Here is a 10,574-nt window from a genome sequence, read left to right on the forward strand (position 1 = left end):
AAACCTGAGATCCATCCTATAACATGAGATGTGATATCCAAATCCTTCCCCTTCCAAACCCGAGACCCTCCCTTTAGCATGAGATGTGATATCCAAATCCTTCCCATTCCAATCCTGAGACCCTTCTGATAGCATAAGATATGATATCTCAATGCTTCTATACCAAACCTGAGATCCTTCCGATAGCATGAGATGTGATATCTCAATACTTCTAATACCAAACCTGAGATCCTTCCTATAACATGAGATGTGATATCCAAATCCTTATCTTCCAAACCTGAGACCCTCCCTTTAGCATGAGATGTGATATCCAACTCCTTCCCATTCCAATCCTGAGACTCTTCTGATAGCATAAAATATGATATCTCAATGCTTCTATACCAAACCTGAGATCCTTCTGATAGCATGAGATGTGATATCTCAATACTTGTAATACCAAACCTGAGATCCTACCTCTAACATGAAATGTGATATCCAACTCTTTCCCCTTGCAAACCTGAGAGCCTTCCTATAGCATGAGATGTGATATCCAAGTCCTTCCCATTCCAATCCTGAGACCCTTCCTATAACATGAGATGTGATATCCAACTCCTTCCCATTCCAACCTGAGACCCTTCCTATAGCATGAGATGGGATATCCAACTCCTTCCAAATCCAATCCCGATACCCTTCCGATAGCATGAGATCTGATATCCCAATGCTTCTACCAAACCTGAGACCCATACTATGGCATGAGATGTGATATCAAACTCCTTCCCATTCTAATCCTGAGACCCTTCCTATAGCTTGAGATGTGATATCCAACTCCTTCCCATTCCAATTCTGAGACCCTTCCCATACCATGAGACTTGATATCTCAATGCTTCTAATACCAAACCTGAGACCCGTCCTATAACATGAGATGTGATATCCAAATCCTTCCCCTTCCAAACCTTAGACCCTTCCGATAGCAGAGATGTGATATCTCAATGCTTATACCAAACCTGAGATCCTTCCTATAACATGAGATGTGATATCCAACTCCTTCCCATTCCAATCCTGAGACACTTCCTATAGCATGAGATGTGATATCTCACTGCTTATACCAAACCTGAGACCCTTCCTATAGCATGAGATGTGATATCCAACTCCTTCCCATTCCAATCCTGAGACCCTTCCTATAGCATGAGAGGTGATATCTCAATGCTTTTAATATCAAACTTGAGACCCTCCCTATAGCATGAGATGTGATACCCAAGTCCTTCCCATTCCAATCCTGACACACTTCCTATAGCATGAGATGTGATATCTCAATGCTTCTAATACCAAACCTGAGACTCTTCCTATAACATGAGATGGGATATCCAACTCCTTTCCATTCCAATCCTGAGACCCTTTCGATAGCAGAGATGTGATATCTCAATGTTTATACCAAACCTGAGACCCTTCCTACGGCATGAGATGTCATATTCAACTCCTTCCCATTCCAATCCTGAGACCCTTCCTATAGCATGAGATGTGATATCCAACTCCTTCCCATTCCAATCATGAGACCCTTCCTATAGCATGAGATGTGATGTCTCAATGCTTCTAATACCAAACCTGAGATCCTTCCTATAACATGAGATGTGATATCCAACTCCTTCCATTCCAATCCTGGACCCTTCCTATAGCATGAGATGTGATATCTCAATGCTTATACCAAACCTGAGACCCTTCCTATAGCATGAGATGTGATATCCAACTCCTTCCCATTCGAATCCTGAGACCCTTCCTATAGCCTGAGATGTGATATCTCAATGCCTCTAATACCAAACCTGAGATCCTTCCTCTAACATGAAATGTGATATCCAACTCCTTCACTTTCCAAACCTGAGAGCCTATCTATAGCATGAGATGTGATATCCAAGTCCTTCCCATTCCAATCCTTAGACCCTTCCTACAGCATGCAATTTGATATCTCAATGATTCTAATAAAAAACCTGAGACCCGTCCTATAACATGAGATGGGATATCCAACTCCTTCCCATTCCAATTCTGAGACACTTCCGATAGCAGAGATGTGATATCTCAATGTTAATACCAAACCTGAGACCCTTCCTATAACATGAGATGTGATATCCAACTCCTTCCCGTTCCAAACCTGAGACCCTTCCTTTAGCATGAGATGTGATATCCAGCTCCTTCCCATTCCAATCCTGAGACACTTCCGATAGCATGAGATGTGATATCTCAATGCTTCTAATATCAAAACTGAGACCCTCCCTATAGCATGATATGTGATATCTAAGTCCTTCCCATTCCAATCCTGAGACCCTTCCTATAGCATGAGATGTGATATCTCAATGCTTCTACCAAACCTGAGACCCTTCCTTTAGCATGAGATGTGATATCCAACTACTTCCCATTCCAATCCTGAGACCCTTCCTATAGCATGAGAGGTGATATCTCAATACTTCTAATACCAAACCTGAGATCCTTCCGATAACATGAGATGTGATATCTCAATACTTCTAATACCAAACCTGAGATCCATCCTATAACATGAGATGTGATATCCAAATCCTTCCCCTTCCAAACCTGAGACCCTCCCTTTAGCATGAGATGTGATATCCAACTCCTTCCCATTCCAATCCTGAGACCCTTCTGATAGCATAAGGTATGATATCTCAATGCTTCTATGCCAAACCTGAGATCCTTCCGATAGCATGAGATGTGATATCTCAATACTTCTAATACCAAACCTGAGATCCTTCCTATAACATGAGATGTGATATCCAAATCCTTATCTTCCAAACCTGAGACCCTCCCTTTAGCATGAGATGTGATATCCAACTCCTTCCCATTCCAATCCTGAGACTCTTCTGATAGCATAAGATATGATATCTCAATGCTTCTATACCAAACCTGAGATCCTTCTGATAGCATGAGATGTGATATCTCAATACTTCTAATACCAAACCTGAGATCCTACCTCTAACATGAAATGTGATATCCAACTCTTTCCCCTTGCAAACCTGAGAGCCTTCCTATAGCATGAGATGTGATATCCAAGTCCTTCCCATTCCAATCCTGAGACCCTTCCTATAACATGAGATGTGATATCCAACTCCTTCCCATTCCAACCTGAAACCCTTCCTATAGCATGAGATGGGATATCCAACTCCTTCCAAATCCAATCCCGATACCCTTCCGATAGCATGAGATCTGATATCCCAATGCTTCTACCAAACCTGAGACCCATACTATGGCATGAGATGTGATATCAAACTCCTTCCCATTCTAATCCTGAGACCCTTCCTATAGCTTGAGATGTGATATCCAACTCCTTCCCATTCCAATTCTGAGACCCTTCCTATACCATGAGACTTGATATCTCAATGCTTCTAATACCAAACCTGAGACCCGTCCTATAACATGAGATGTGATATCCAAATCCTTCCCCTTCCAAACCTTAGACCCTTCCTTTATCATGAGATGTGATAGCCAACTCCTTCCCATTCCAATCTTGAGACCCTTCCGATATCATGAAATGTGATATCTCAATTATTCTAATATCAAACTTGAGACCCTCCCTATAACATGAGATGGGAATATCCAACTCCTTCCCATTCCAATCCTGAGACCCTTCCGATAGCACAGATGTGATATCTCAATGCTTATACCAAACCTGAGATCCTTCCTATAACATGAGATGTGATATCCAACTACTTCCCATTCCAATCCTGAGACACTTCCTATAGCATGAGATGTGATATCTCACTGCTTATACCAAACCTGAGACCCTTCCTATAGCATGAGATGTGATATCCAACTCCTTCCCATTCCAATCCTGAGACCCTTCCTATAGCATGAGATGTGATATATCAATGCTTCTAATATCAAACTTGAGACCCTCCCTATAGCATGAGATGTGATACCCAAGTCCTTCCCATTCCAATCCTGAGACACTTCCTATAGCATGAGATGTGATATCCAACTGCTTCCCATTCCAATCCTGAGACCCTTCCTATAGCATGAGATGTGATATCTCTATGCTTCTAATACCAAACCTGAGATCCTTCCTCTAACATGAAATGTGATATCCAACTCCTTCCCTTTCCAAACCTAAGAGCCTATCTATAGCATGAGATGTGATATCCAAGTCCTTCACATTCCAACCCTTAGACCCTTCCTACAGCATGCAATATGATATCTCAATGATTCTAATAACAAACCTGAGACCCGTCCTATAACATGAGATGGGATATTCAACTCCTTCCCATTCCAATCCTGAGACTCTTCCGATAGCAGAGATGTGATATCTCAATGCTTATACCAAACCTGAGACCCTTCCTATAACATGAGATGTGATATCCAAATCCTTCCCGTTCCAAACCTGAGACCCTTCCTTTAGCATGAGATGTGATATCCAGCTCCTTCCCATTCCAATCCTGAGACACTTCCGATAGCATGAGATGTGATATCTCAATGCTTCTAATATCAAAACTGAGACCCTCCCTATAGCATGATATGTGATATCTAAGTCCTTCCCATTCCAATCCTGAGACCCTCCCTATAGCATGAGATGTGATATCCAACTCCTTCCCATTCCAATCCTGAGACCCTTCCTATAGCATGAGATATGATATCTCAATACTTCTAATACCAAACGTGAGATCCTTCCGATAACATGAGATGTGATATCCAAATCCTTCCCCTTCCAAACCTGAGACCCTCCCTTTAGCATGAGATGTGATATCCAACTCCTTCCTATTCCAATCCTGAGACTCTTCTGATAGCATGAGATGTGATATCTCAATGCTTCTAATACCAAACCTGAGATCCTTCCGATAGCATGAGATGTGATATCTCAATGCTTCTAATACCAAACCTGAGATCCTTCCTATAACATGAGATGTGATATCCAAATCCTTCCCCTTCCAAACCTGAGACCCTCCCTTTAGCATGAGATGTGATATCCAACTCCTTCCCATTCCATTCCTGAGACCCTTCTGATAGCATGAGATGTGATATCTCAATGCCTCTAATACCAAACCTGAGATCCTACCTCTAACATGAAATGTGATATCCAACTCTTTCCCCTTCCAAACCTGAGAGCCTTCCTATAGCATGAGATGTGATATCCAAGTCCTTCCCATTCCAATCCTGAGACCCTTCCTATAGCTTGAGATGTGATATCCAACTCCTTCCCATTCCAATTCTGAGACCCTTCCTATACTATGAGACTTGATATCTCAATGCTTCTAATACCAAACCTGAGACCCGTAATATAACATGAGATGTGATATCCAAATCCTTCCCCTTCCAAACCTTAGACCCTTCCTTTATCATGAGATGTGATATCCAACTCCTTCCCATTCCAATCCTGAGACCCTTCCGATATCATGAGATGTGATATCTCAAAGCTTCTAATATCAAACTTGAGACCCTCCCTATAGCATGAGATGTGATATCCAAGTCCTTCCCATTCCAATCCTGAGACCCTTCCTATAGCATGAGATGTGATATCTCAATGCTTCTAATACCAAACCTGAGACCCTTCTTATAACATGAGATGGGAATATCCAACTCCTTCCCATTCCAATCCTGAGACCCTTCCGATAGCAGAGATGTGATATCTCAATGCTTATACCAAACCTGAGATCCTTCCTATAACATGAGATGTGATATCCAACTCCTTCCCATTCCAATCCTGAGACACTTCCTATAGCATGAGATGTGATATCTCACTGCTTATACCAAACCTGAGACCCTTCCCATAGCATGAGATGTGATATCCAACTCCTTCCCATTCCAATCCTCAGACCCTTCCTATAGCATGAGATGTGATATCTCAATGCTTCTAATATCAAACTTGAGACCCTACCTATAGCATGAGATGTGATATCCAAGTCCTTCCCATTCCAATCCTGAGACACTTCCTATAGCATGAGATGTGATATCTCAATGCTTCTAATACCAAACCTGAGACTCTTCCTATAACATGAAATGGGATATCCAACTCCTTCCCATTCCAATCCTGAGACCCTTTTGATAGCAGAGATGTGATATCTCAATGTTTATACCAAACCTGAGACCCTTCCTACGGCATGAGATGTCATATTCAACTCCTTCCCATTCCAATCCTGAGACCCTTCCTATAGCATGAGATGTGATATCCAACTCCTTCCCATTCCAATCCTGAGACCCTTCCTATAGCATGAGATGTGATGTCTCAATGCTTCTAATACCAAACCTGAGATCCTTCCTATAACATGAGATGTGATATCCAACTCCTTCCATTCCAATCCTGGACCCTTCCTATAGCATGAGATGTGATATCTCAATGCTTATACCAAACCTGAGACCCTTCCTATAGCATGAGATGTGATATCCAACTCCTTCCCATTCCAATCCTGAGACCCTTCCTATAGCCTGAGATGTGATATCTCAATGCCTCTAATACCAAACCTGAGATCCTTCCTCTAACATGAAATGTGATATCCAACTCCTTCACTTTCCAAACCTGAGAGCCTATCTATAGCATGAGATGTGATATCCAAGTCCTTCCCATTCCAATCCTTAGACCCTTCCTACAGCATGCAATATGATATCTCAATGATTCTAATAAAAAACCTGAGACCCGTCCTATAACATGAGATGGGATATCCAACTCCTTCCCATTCCAATCCTGAGACACTTCCGATAGCAGAGATGTGATATCTCAATGTTTATACCAAACCTGAGACCCTTCCTATAACATGAGATGTGATATCCAACTCCTTCCCGTTCCAAACCTGAGACCCTTCCTTTAGCATGAGATGTGATATCCAGCTCCTTCCCATTCCAATCCTGAGACACTTCCGATAGCATGAGATGTGATATCTCAATGCTTCTAATATCAAAACTGAGACCCTCCCTATAGCATGATATGTGATATCTAAGTCCTTCCCATTCCAATCCTGAGACCCTTCCTATAGCATGAGATGTGATATCTCAATGCTTCTACCAAACCTGAGACCCTTCCTTTAGCATGAGATGTGATATCCAACTCCTTCCCATTCCAATCCTGAGACCCTTCCTATAGCATGAGAGGTGATATCTCAATACTTCTAATACCAAACCTGAGATCCTTCCGATAACATGAGATGTGATATCTCAATACTTCTAATACCAAACCTGAGATCCATCCTATAACATGAGATGTGATATCCAAATCCTTCCCCTTCCAAACCTGAGACCCTCCCTTTAGCATGAGATGTGATATCCAAATCCTTCCCATTCCAATCCTGAGACCCTTCTGATAGCATAAGATATGATATCTCAATGCTTCTATACCAAACCTGAGATCCTTTTCCGATAGCATGAGATGTGATATCTCAATACTTCTAATACCAAACCTGAGATCCTTCCTATAACATGAGATGTGATATCCAAATCCTTATCTTCCAAACCTGAGACCCTCCCTTTAGCATGAGATGTGATATCCAACTCCTTCCCATTCCAATCCTGAGACTCTTCTGACAGCATAAGATATGATATCTCAATGCTTCTATACCAAACCTGAGATCCTTCTGATAGCATGAGATGTGATATCTCAATACTTCTAATACCAAACCTGAGATCCTACCTCTAACATGAAATGTGATATCCAACTCTTTCCCCTTGCAAACCTGAGAGCCTTCCTATAGCATGAGATGTGATATCCAAGTCCTTCCCATTCCAATCCTGAGACCCTTCCTATAACATGAGATGTGATATCCAACTCCTTCCCATTCCAACCTGAGACCCTTCCTATAGCATGAGATGGGATATCCAACTCCTTCCAAATCCAATCCCGATACCCTTCCGATAGCATGAGATCTGATATCCCAATGCTTCTACCAAACCTGAGACCCATACTATGGCATGAGATGTGATATCAAACTCCTTCCCATTCTAATCCTGAGACCCTTCCTATAGCTTGAGATGTGATATCCAACTCCTTCCCATTCCAATTCTGAGACCCTTCCTATACCATGAGACTTGATATCTCAATGCCTCTAATACCAAACCTGAGACCCGTCCTATAACATGAGATGTGATATCCAAATCCTTCCCCTTCCAAACCTTAGACCCTTCCGATAGCAGAGATGTGATATCTCAATGCTTATACCAAACCTGAGATCCTTCCTATAACATGAGATGTGATATCCAACTCCTTCCCATTCCAATCCTGAGACACTTCCTATAGCATGAGATGTGATATCTCACTGCTTATACCAAACCTGAGACCCTTCCTATAGCATGAGATGTGATATCCAACTCCTTCCCATTCCAATCCTGAGACCCTTCCTATAGCATGAGATGTGATATCTCAATGCTTCTAATATCAAACTTGAGACCCTCCCTATAGCATGAGATGTGATACCCAAGTCCTTCCCATTCCAATCCTGAGACACTTCCTATAGCATGAGATGTGATATCCAACTGCTTCCCATTCCAATCCTGAGACCCTTCCTATAGCATGAGATGTGATATCTCTATGCTTCTAATACCAAACCTGAGATCCTTCCTCTAACATGAAATGTGATATCCAACTCCTTCCCTTTCCAAACCTAAGAGCCTATCTATAGCATGAGATGTGATATCCAAGTCCTTCACATTCCAACCCTTAGACCCTTCCTACAGCATGCAATATGATATCTCAATGATTCTAATAACAAACCTGAGACCCTTCCTATAACATGAGATGTGATATCCAAATCCTTCCCGTTCCAAACCTGAGACCCTTCCTTTAGCATGAGATGTGATATCCAGCTCCTTCCCATTCCAATCCTGAGACACTTCCGATAGCATGAGATGTGATATCTCAATGCTTCTAATATCAAAACTGAGACCCTCCCTATAGCATGATATGTGATATCTAAGTCCTTCCCATTCCAATCCTGAGACCCTCCCTATAGCATGAGATGTGATATCCAACTCCTTCCCATTCCAATCCTGAGACCCTTCCTATAGCATGAGATATGATATCTCAATACTTCTAATACCAAACGTGAGATCCTTCCGATAACATGAGATGTGATATCCAAATCCTTCCCCTTCCAAACCTGAGACCCTCCCTTTAGCATGAGATGTGATATCCAACTCCTTCCTATTCCAATCCTGAGACTCTTCTGATAGCATGAGATGTGATATCTCAATGCTTCTAATACCAAACCTGAGATCCTTCCGATAGCATGAGATGTGATATCTCAATGCTTCTAATACCAAACCTGAGATCCTTCCTATAACATGAGATGTGATATCCAAATCCTTCCCCTTCCAAACCTGAGACCCTCCCTTTAGCATGAGATGTGATATCCAACTCCTTCCCATTCCATTCCTGAGACCCTTCTGATAGCATGAGATGTGATATCTCAATGCCTCTAATACCAAACCTGAGATCCTACCTCTAACATGAAATGTGATATCCAACTCTTTCCCCTTCCAAACCTGAGAGCCTTCCTATAGCATGAGATGTGATATCCAAGTCCTTCCCATTCCAATCCTGAGACCCTTCCTATAGCTTGAGATGTGATATCCAACTCCTTCCCATTCCAATTCTGAGACCCTTCCTATACTATGAGACTTGATATCTCAATGCTTCTAATACCAAACCTGAGACCCGTAATATAATATGAGATGTGATATCCAAATCCTTCCCCTTCCAAACCTTAGACCCTTCCTTTATCATGAGATGTGATATCCAACTCCTTCCCATTCCAATCCTGAGACCCTTCCGATATCATGAGATGTGATATCTCAAAGCTTCTAATATCAAACTTGAGACCCTCCCTATAGCATGAGATGTGATATCCAAGTCCTTCCCATTCCAATCCTGAGACCCTTCCTATAGCATGAGATGTGATATCTCAATGCTTCTAATACCAAACCTGAGACCCTTCTTATAACATGAGATGGGAATATCCAACTCCTTCCCATTCCAATCCTGAGACCCTTCCGATAGCAGAGATGTGATATCTCAATGCTTATACCAAACCTGAGATCCTTCCTATAACATGAGATGTGATATCCAACTCCTTCCCATTCCAATCCTGAGACACTTCCTATAGCATGAGATGTGATATCTCACTGCTTATACCAAACCTGAGACCCTTCCCATAGCATGAGATGTGATATCCAACTCCTTCCCATTCCAATCCTCAGACCCTTCCTATAGCATGAGATGTGATATCTCAATGCTTCTAATATCAAACTTGAGACCCTACCTATAGCATGAGATGTGATATCCAAGTCCTTCCCATTCCAATCCTGAGACACTTCCTATAGCATGAGATGTGATATCTCAATGCTTCTAATACCAAACCTGAGACCCTTCCCATAGCATGAGATGTGATATCCAACTCCTTCCCATTCCAATCCTCAGACCCTTCCTATAGCATCAGATGTGATATCTCAATGCTTCTAATATCAAACTTGAGACCCTACCTATAGCATGAGATGTGATATCCAACTCCTTCCCATTCCAATCCTGAGACCCTTTTGATAGCAGAGATGTGATATCTCAATGTTTATACCAAACCTGAGACCCTTCCTACGGCATGAGATGTCATATTCAACTCCTTCCC

Source organism: Ambystoma mexicanum, unplaced genomic scaffold (assembly GCF_040938575.1).
Source record: "Ambystoma mexicanum isolate Mex_15411 unplaced genomic scaffold, UKY_AmexF1_1 Mex_scaf5, whole genome shotgun sequence".
Lineage (NCBI taxonomy): Eukaryota > Metazoa > Chordata > Amphibia > Caudata > Ambystomatidae > Ambystoma > Ambystoma mexicanum.